Below are 9,639 nucleotides of genomic sequence, written 5' to 3' on the forward strand. Positions count from 1 at the left end.
CATGGCCAGTGGCACCAGAGAAGACCAAGAGAAAAGGCAGACCCTGTGTTGAAATGGATGACCTTGTTCTCCCACTCATCAAGAAGTTGTAGGGGATCATCATTAATTTTAGTTCATATGTTTTTATTTCTACTTTAAGTCCCTTCATGACACCTCTTAAGACTATATGAATTATTATGTCAGCATGTATGAGGTACTGAAACATGAAATTTCATGCAGGGAAAAATCAAGCAGTTGAACCATTAAAATTAATGCAAATAGCCTATTTCTATTTAAGAAAGAAAAGGGGGGTAATGTTGAGGAAGAATTATACATAGTATAACAGAATTGTCTATAAGCTACATTTAAATTATATATTGTTTTAATTGAAAGTAATTATATTGTTTTGTAATATTAATTTTCTCTTTATGTGTATTAATTCATTATAAATTATCTATAAAAAGATTAGTCCAAATGCCTAAGTTTATTTTTATTTCCATTTTCTATAAATACAAGATTTGTTTTCAATCTTTTCCAGCAGGCCAACAGGAACTTTTGAAATCTACTTCTTTATACTTTATGATTGTGTGCTTTAAATAATGTAACCCACACCAACCAGAGAGAAATAGATTAAGTGTTCCTTGAAGCGTTAGTCACCTCCTCTTGGAGCAGGTCTTCAAGGAGGATGTCTGCTACAATGTGATCTAACACATATTCAGAAAAAGCTTCTCTGGATCTAACTTAAATCATTACTAAAGCTTTAGGTTCTGTCTTTGGGAACGGGGGAGAAGTTCTGTATTTAGGATAAAGCATATTAAATCTTCTTTTATATCACAGAATCTTCTCACAGAACATAATAATCTTTTCTAGAGTTTCATATAGTCTAACATTCTTTGATTCTTACACTATATTTTCCAATTTCCTCTTTACTTAATAAATTGTAACATGAAAATGTCCAAATTGTATATTTCCAATGTAAGCTGTCTATACATATAGTTTGGTTAGGTGGATCTGATGCTTTATGTGGGTTCTAGTTTAGCTATGTGTTCCTCCCACAATCTATTGCCTTTCCAATTCTCTGTATTTTCATATTAAAAGAAGGTAATAGCTTCTGTCCTTTTCTTAAAATATATAAAGTAAACCACTTTATAAATTTCTTAGCATATTTTAAGTTTAGGAGATCATGGTAAAGATCGTATAATGTAGACATAAGAATTCTAGAACATTCTTACAAAAATATGGTTGACTTTTATCAACATCTGATTATAAAAATTAAAATCACTAAATCTTTTTTTCAAATGCTTATTTTTCACATTTGTAATCATTTTGGTTGTGGATGAGAGAATCCTTACTAGATGAATCAGCTAGTATTATGGAGAGTTTCAAAATACATAGCATCAGGATTGACTCTGACACAGCAACAATCCAAGGAGAATGGCTTATCATAATGAGTGCAGAGCACACAGCCTCTTCCTAGCAGGAGCAGTAGCTGAGGTTATTGCTTACCGCTTGCTTTCCACTGCAAAATAATTATCTGGAGCAGATAAGATCACAAACTGGTTAATATCACAAGCCTGCCCTTGCTGCTAATATGATCTTATCAGTCACTGACTGATCACTTTCTAGGGAGGAGTATCAGCTTGTGCTCCCCCCACCTTTTTTTTTTTTTTTTAAACTGATCCTAGGTGAAAAGCAAATACTATACACCACAATAGAAACTGAGCTTTTACGTTTTCTTTTTTGTTAAATATTTTGTTCACAGAGCTTGTGTTTACCTCGTGGGACTGTTGCCAAAGGCAAAGGTTCAATTCCATGTGCTGAAATATATCATCATGTTTTGGCATAATTGCATTTCTAATGGGCTCTCAGAGAAAGGAATGCATAAGTGCCAATTAGAGCATGGTACAAATAAAGCATTATTATGTGCTCTGGAACAATCTGCATAATGGCAATATAGTCATATTATATTATGTTCCTCTATTTGAATCTCTCTGTCAACAAATGATTTTTTAAAGAACACCCCAAATGTGATTTGAATGCTATAAAGATCATTTCTTTGTCAATGGTGTATGTAAAATAATGTATATAAAATTATATACATATATATGTATATTATGTATGTATGTGTTTGTGTGTATCATACATATAGAGAGATCAGAGATACATATATAAACATACATATATAGATATTTTTCCACAAACTGATACAGATACAGATATATATTTCAAATATCTCTCTGATTATAGTATTTTGATGACATAAGCTACTGTATTACAAATCAGAAGATAACTAAACATAACTAGGTCCAGCCTAGTTGATATAAGACATATGAAAAAGTGATAGCAACCAAACACCTAGAAAGCAAAACCCTAACATAATAATTCAAAAAGAAATGTAAGTATTGAACATAAGAATGAAATGCAATATAGATTGTTCCTAATGTTTGAAGGAAAATTTAATTTATTGTTGAAATAAATGCTATGCTATAGGCGAAAAAAAATATATTACTTACTTTCTTCAAGTCGAAATGCCTAAATGGAGCATAGTCTATTGAAAATGATATGGTGAATCAAGGGGGTGCTCATTCTAATGCCAAGCCTTGGACACCTGCAGAACATTTTCTGATCTTGATCTACATGACGAGTCAGAAAATATTTTTCGTTTCAGATTTTACCAAGTTGGAACATATTTGACAATATGGCAGCACAATGCAGGAAAGGACCTTATTGGTTTGGGCATCTAGTTTAAAGTGAGACAAACCATAATATGTTTGTGCCAAAATGACCGCTGTTCTTAGAGTGTTGCCCTTGAGCAACAAATTTACATCTGTCAGTGGGGAATAGATTGTTTTTTCAGAATAACAGTTATTGATTTAGGGACAAAATTACTTAATAAAACTTTATTTCAAAAGTTGTACACTTTTACAACCATAGATTTCTATTGAAGCATGTTTAATAATTACAAACATTGAACATTTAAACAATATTAAATAGAAAAAAAAAAACAGGAGGAATAAAGACCTGTTTCATTAAGAAAGCTCAAATGGTATACTGTGAGGAAAACATATATAGTAAATATTGCAAAAAATGCCAGAGAAAATATTTAGAAGAAAATGGGATGGCAGTGTGGAGTAGAGGAAGGGATTGGAAATGAGAGAAATCACCTTATATACTAGGGAGTATATAGTGAAGACTTCCCTTGAATTAAGAAATTTTGAATTCTTTAATTGAAATTTTCTAGTAGATAAAAAAAGTAATAATTATAGGCTTGTTCAGTGGCTTAAAAAGCCAATCATCCTACTGCTGGATTAGCAAATTTAGAGGTCATCAAAAGCTCCAAATGTTAAACTCAAAATGGGTTAAAGACTTGATTATAAGACCTGAAACCATAAGACTACTAGAAGAAAATATAGAAAGCAAGTCCTTGACATCAATCTTGAAGATGATTTTTTTTGGATTTGGCAACAAAAGCAAAGGCAACAAAAGCAAATATAAACAACGGGGACTACATTGAATTAAAAAAAAAAAAAAAAGGACAAAACTTCTGCACGGAAAAGGAAACCATCAACAAAATGAAAAGGCAACCAACTAAATGTAAGAAGACATTTGCAAATCATATATCTGATAAGGGGTTAATATCCAAAATACATAAAGAACTCACACACTCAGTAACAACAATCTGATTTAAAAATGATCAGAATATCTGTACAGCCGTTTTCTAAAGAAGACGTACAAATGGCCAAAAGGTGATGGAAAGGTCTCAACATCACTCATCATCAGGGAAATGCAAATCAAAACCACAATGAGATATTACTTCAAATCTGTTTGAATAGCTGTTATCAAAAATACAAGAAATAGCACGTGTTTGAGAGGCTGTGGAGAAAAAGAAACTTTTGTGCACTCTTGGTGGAAATGTACATTGGGGCAGCCACTGTAGAAAGTACTATGTAAATTCCTCAAAAAATTAAAAATAGAACTATTATGTGATTCAGCAATTCCACTTCTGGGTATTTATCTGAAGAAAATGAAAACACTAATTCAAAAAGGTATATGCACTCCTTTGTTCATCGCAGCATTGTTTACAATAGCCAAGATATGGAAGCAAACCAAGTGTCCATCCATAGATGAATGGATAAAGAAAAGTGATACACACACACACACTGGAAGATTAGTCATGAAAAAGAATGAGATCATGCCATTTGCAATAACATGGATGGACCTAAAAGTTATAATACTAAGTGAAATAAGCCAGAAAAGACAAATGCCATATGATTTCACTAAAATGTGGAATTTAAGAAACAAAACAAATAAGCAAATGAAGAAAAAAAAAGAGAAAAAAAAGCAAACTCTTAAACATAGAGAACAAACTAGTAGTTGTCAGAAGGAGGTAGGAGGGGAGAGGGGTGAGATAAAGGAGATAAAGAGTACACTTATTTTGATGAGTATTGAGTAGTGTATTGAATTGTTGAATCATTGTACACCTGAAACTAACATAACACTATAAAAAAAGGAAATATTGAAATTTGTGAGGACATGCATGGATCTCGAAGGCATTATGCTAAGTGAAGTAAGTCAGAGGAAGACTTAATCTCAATTACATGTGGAATCTAACAACAACAAGATCTGAACTCATAAATGCAAAGAACCAGAGATACAGAACTCTGATTGCTAGAGTAGGAGGGTGAGGGTTGGGGAAAATGGGTGAAGGTGGTCAAAAGAAACAAATTTCCAGTTACAAAATTACTGAATCCGGGGGATGTAATGTATACAGTATGAAGACTGTCGTTAATGGCATTGTATTGTATATATCAAAGTTGCTAAAAGTTCTCATCACAAGAAAAAAAATTCGCAACTATATACAGTGATGGATGTTAACTAAATTTATTGTGGTGATCATTTCACAATATGTACATATATCAAATCATTATGTTGTACACCTAAAACCTATAATGTTATCTCAATTATACCTCAATAAGAAAGCTACAAGTGAAATTCAGTGTTCATGATCACCGAACACCTTTGTCTAGTCTACTAGATTTTATGTGGTTTCATTACATTTTACTTAATCAGATTTTATAATTGCATATATTATAAATGCTATTTGTGTACCCATGTAATAGTCGCATGTTAGAAATTTCAAGCAACTATGTTGTCAATGGAGAGTTTTCATAATTGTATACACATGTAGAAGCTATATGTATATCAATATATTAATTTAACATCAATGAGAAAATTCCATCAAATATGTTGTTGGTGTAAAGTAAAGAATAATTGAAAAAAAGAAAACACAAATCCGCCTTTTTCCCCCACAGGTGAATGTTTCTTCTAGCTTTAACTATTTCTTGTAAAATTAAATGCCTTTAATTTCTGATACTAAGAAGCAGAGAGTATCATACCATTTTCTATATTTCTTTTGATACTAATAATGAATTGTAGAATACCATTAACATGAAAATACTGTGGGTTTTCTGTGAATGCTATTATGTCAAAGTATTATTTGTGCACTTTCCCAAAAGCAGACAATCCATCTTGTTAGTTCTTTAACCATATTGTGAAAGCATAACTGTATTCTGTGCATTCTTGGTTGACATTAAAATGATCTGTTAGTTGTGCCTAGAGGAATGTCATCCTTTCTGCATTATATATTTAGATTAACTCACCCAACAACTTCAGATCAACAGTGTGTTCCTGCCTACCCATCTGTCTATAAGAGTGAAAACTAAGAAGTGGGTTTACTAATTTTTTAAAATATCTTCTCCACATGTCTTAAACTATGGATAAAAAAGACGTATTGCACAAATGACTATGTTGATTTTAAAGACATACTTGAAACTCTTGGTCCTAAAAATACAACCAAGTTAGAATTAGTCAGTATCAGAATATGTAATAGGGAATTATGACTGTCCACATATCAGATATATTTGATTATTTGATCTGTTTACTTGTCTCCACTTTCTCAATACTTAAATTTATATATATACATATAAACATCTAATTTTCAAATAATTTCTCTGTCAAAAATTTGCATGGATTTCTTATTTCATTAGCATCAATAAACTATGACCTATTTGAATTTACTCTCAAGACCTCTATAATGTGGCCTTCTTCCTGTTTAAACTGTTCCCGAGTTCGCTCGATTCATACTTTGATGCTTTTTACATGCCATATTCATCCACAACTTTTTATGTGTTTCATTGTGGCTGACATTTGCTCTTTTATTCCTTCCCTTTGTTCATAATATTTTTATTTCTAAATTCCCAGTCTAAATATTCTATTAGCTTTTTCTGCTTTCTTCACTCAAAGATTCTTTCTTCTCTCCCTAAAAGTTGACCAACAGCTAGTCTCTGTCAGCAAATTAATAGTATGTCAATAGCAGTACTTTCTGTCCACTTTCTTCTAAGAATTTAATATTGGAAGGCTACTGATATTAAAAAATCCTATAATTTAAAAAAAAACATACCAAAAGAAAAAGAAAACAGATGAAAAATAGGACAAGCATGTTAAGTATTATGAATTTAAAGAACTCTTACCAACATGAAAATAATAATATCTAACACATAAATATTAAAGAATATGCACTAGTAATTCACTGAATTAGAATTTTTAAATAAGTATGTTCATATATTCCATCATAAAGTACAAAATGATACTTAAAAATGAATGACATACTAGCTTTTCAACAAGAAATTCTTGTCTTTTTCCAGTCATAAGGAATGGTGAGAAGAAATGGACACTGTGATATATTGCTGGTCCAAATAGAAACTGGAAAGCAATCTGCCACTGAAGTAAAAGCTTTAAAAATATTCATATGTGTGTGGTGACAATGCCACACGCGTGCCTTTTTCCTAGATAAATAATGAAAATAATTTGAAAGTTTACATATGTGAAAATTCACCATAGCATTATTTATGATACTAAAAATTCAGAGTCTACAGCTGTAGGTAGATGATTAAAATGAATTCAGGAATATTTGCTTGTAGAAATATTGGGTAGTTAGTAAAATCATCCTGAAATGATGATAAATGTAACCATATAATCCAATTTAACTGATGCAGTTAATATCAAACTCTTTTCAATCATTTCATGTAATTACACACATATTAGCCCTTTCTATTATTCTAATATTATTTCTACTGTTTCAGAATACATTCACTGATAATGATTTGTTCTATTTCTTTTAACCTAGGTTTGGGATCGAGGATGTGCTTCTTTATCACAACTTCCCACTGTCCATGCACGGTTTGTGTTATGTGTCCTAATTATTGATTGATTCTGTATCTTTCTGTTCATTCCTTCTTTTATTATCCTAGTTCAGATCTGCATTATCTTTCCTTTAAGTCCCTTTTTTAACTTCTTGCTACTCTACCTATCTCCAGACTTGTTCAATTAAAATTCACACTTCAATTTCCTGCCTAAGGGATCGATGCATAATGTAAATCAGATTGTATCACTTTCCTTAAAATTTGGTTTTAGGATAAAATCTAAGTTCCTTGACCTTCCATGACAAATCACATCTCCTATCTCCCCATGTCGCTCTGTTTAAGCTTCATTAATACACACTGCCTACAGTTCCTCCATACTGTGCTATAATGCTCCCTTTGCTTATATTCTGCCTTCTTCATGGAAAATATTCTTTCCAGTTCCTTCCCTGCTAACTCTCTTGTTCACCCTTGATGATACAAAATGTGAAGTTAAATACAATGGAAAATAGTACTAACTATAAGTATAAAGGATCTTATTAATTTTTTTCTCTATTTCATTCCAAAGCATGTTTTCTTTTTTCAATCTTATATTTTTAAATTGAACCTACAAATAAGTATTTAGAAATGTCAACCTGGCGTCTTCTGAATTTATCTTTACCACAGTATTTTTGCTAATTTGATCAGCAATTATATGTCAAAAAATAATAACTGAGGCTCACTACTCCTTCTGAGTGGTCAATCTTCTGTCAACTGACATACTCTGATTTGAAGTTAAATGGTCCTTATATCTGAGTCTGTGACTGGGGTCCAAAAATGATTTTTAAAAAACTAACTGACCCTAACTTTGAGATCTTTAAGGAAAAAGAGTACAAAAGATCTATCATTGAAAAAATGAAATCCTTCAAAAATATTGTGTGAAATTATTACCTACAATAAATAGTTAAGACTATTGTCATATATCCAAAAAAAGTAAAATCTTAGTCTCGAAAAGATATCTGTACCCCACCCCCATCTTCATTGCAGCATTATTAACAATAGCCAAGGCATGGAAACAACCTAAGTGTTCATCGAAGGATAAATGGATTAAAAAATATGATATGTATATATAATAGAATATTGGTCAGCTATAAAAAAGAACAAAATCTTATTATTTATGGGAACATGGGTGGACATTGAGGGCATTATGCTAAGTGAACTATGTCAGACAGAGAAAGATAAAAACTGTATGGTCTCACTTATATGTGGAATCTAGAAACACTGAACACATAAAAACAGAAAACAGATTGATGGTTACCGGATCCTAGGGTAGGGGATGGGTAAATGTGATCAAAAGATACAAAATTCTAGTCATAAGAGAATTAAGTTTGGGGGATATAATATACAGAATGGTGACTATAGTTAACAGTGCTTCATGAAATATTTGAAAGCTGATTAAAAAATAGATCTTAGGGGCACCTGTGTGGCTCAGTCGTTAAGCACCTTTTTCAGCTCAAGTCATGATCCCAGGGTCCTGGGATCGAGTTCCATGTCGGGCTCCCTGCTCGGCGGGAAGCCTGCTTCTCCCTCTCCCACTCCCTCTTCTTGTGTTCCCTCTCTCTCTGTCTCTTTCTCTGTCAAATAAATAAATAAAATCTTAAAACAAACAAAAAAGAAAGTAGATCTTAAAAGTTTTCATCAAAAGAAAAAAAACTATGTGAGGTGATGAATGTTAACTAAACTTATTGTGGTAATTATTTCACAATATATACATATTTGAAATCATTATGTTGTACCTCTAAAACCAATGCAGTATATGTCAACTGTATCTCAGTAAAACTGTAAAAGAAAAAAAAAAAAAAAAGGACCATTGCCTAGTATTTTAAAACTATAAATGCTAATTTTGAGAATCTAAGGCTGAAAAAGGTATGTTGGCTATTACTGTCTTCTGAAATAGATTACTGCAAAAATACTTATATTATGGCAGTTCCTAAAATTTTTTTAAAAAGATTTTATTTATTTGACAGAGAGAGACACAGCGAGAGAGGGAACACAAGCAGGGGGAGTGGGAGAGGGAGAAGCAGGCTTCCGCAGAGCAGGGAGCCCGATGCGGGGCTTGATCCCAGGACCCCGGGATCATGACCTGAGCCGAAGGCAGACGCTCAACGACTGAGACATCCAGGCTCCACGGCAGTTCCTAAAATTAAAACAGGGTTAAACTAACTAACATTTTAAAAAATATAAAAACTGGGCACCTGGGTGGTTCAGTCGTTAAGCGTCTGCCTTCGGCTCAGGTCATGATCCTGGGGTCCTGGGATCGAGCCCCACATCAGGTTCCCTGCTCGGTGGGAAGCCTGCTTCTCCCTCTCCCACTCCCCCTGCTTGTGTTCCTGCTCTTGCTATCTCTCTCTCTCAGTCAAATAAATAAATAAAATCTTTAAAAAAATAAAAAAATATAAAAAATATAAAAACTAATATTAAA

Source organism: Halichoerus grypus, chromosome 3 (genome assembly GCF_964656455.1).
Source record: "Halichoerus grypus chromosome 3, mHalGry1.hap1.1, whole genome shotgun sequence".
Lineage (NCBI taxonomy): Eukaryota > Metazoa > Chordata > Mammalia > Carnivora > Phocidae > Halichoerus > Halichoerus grypus.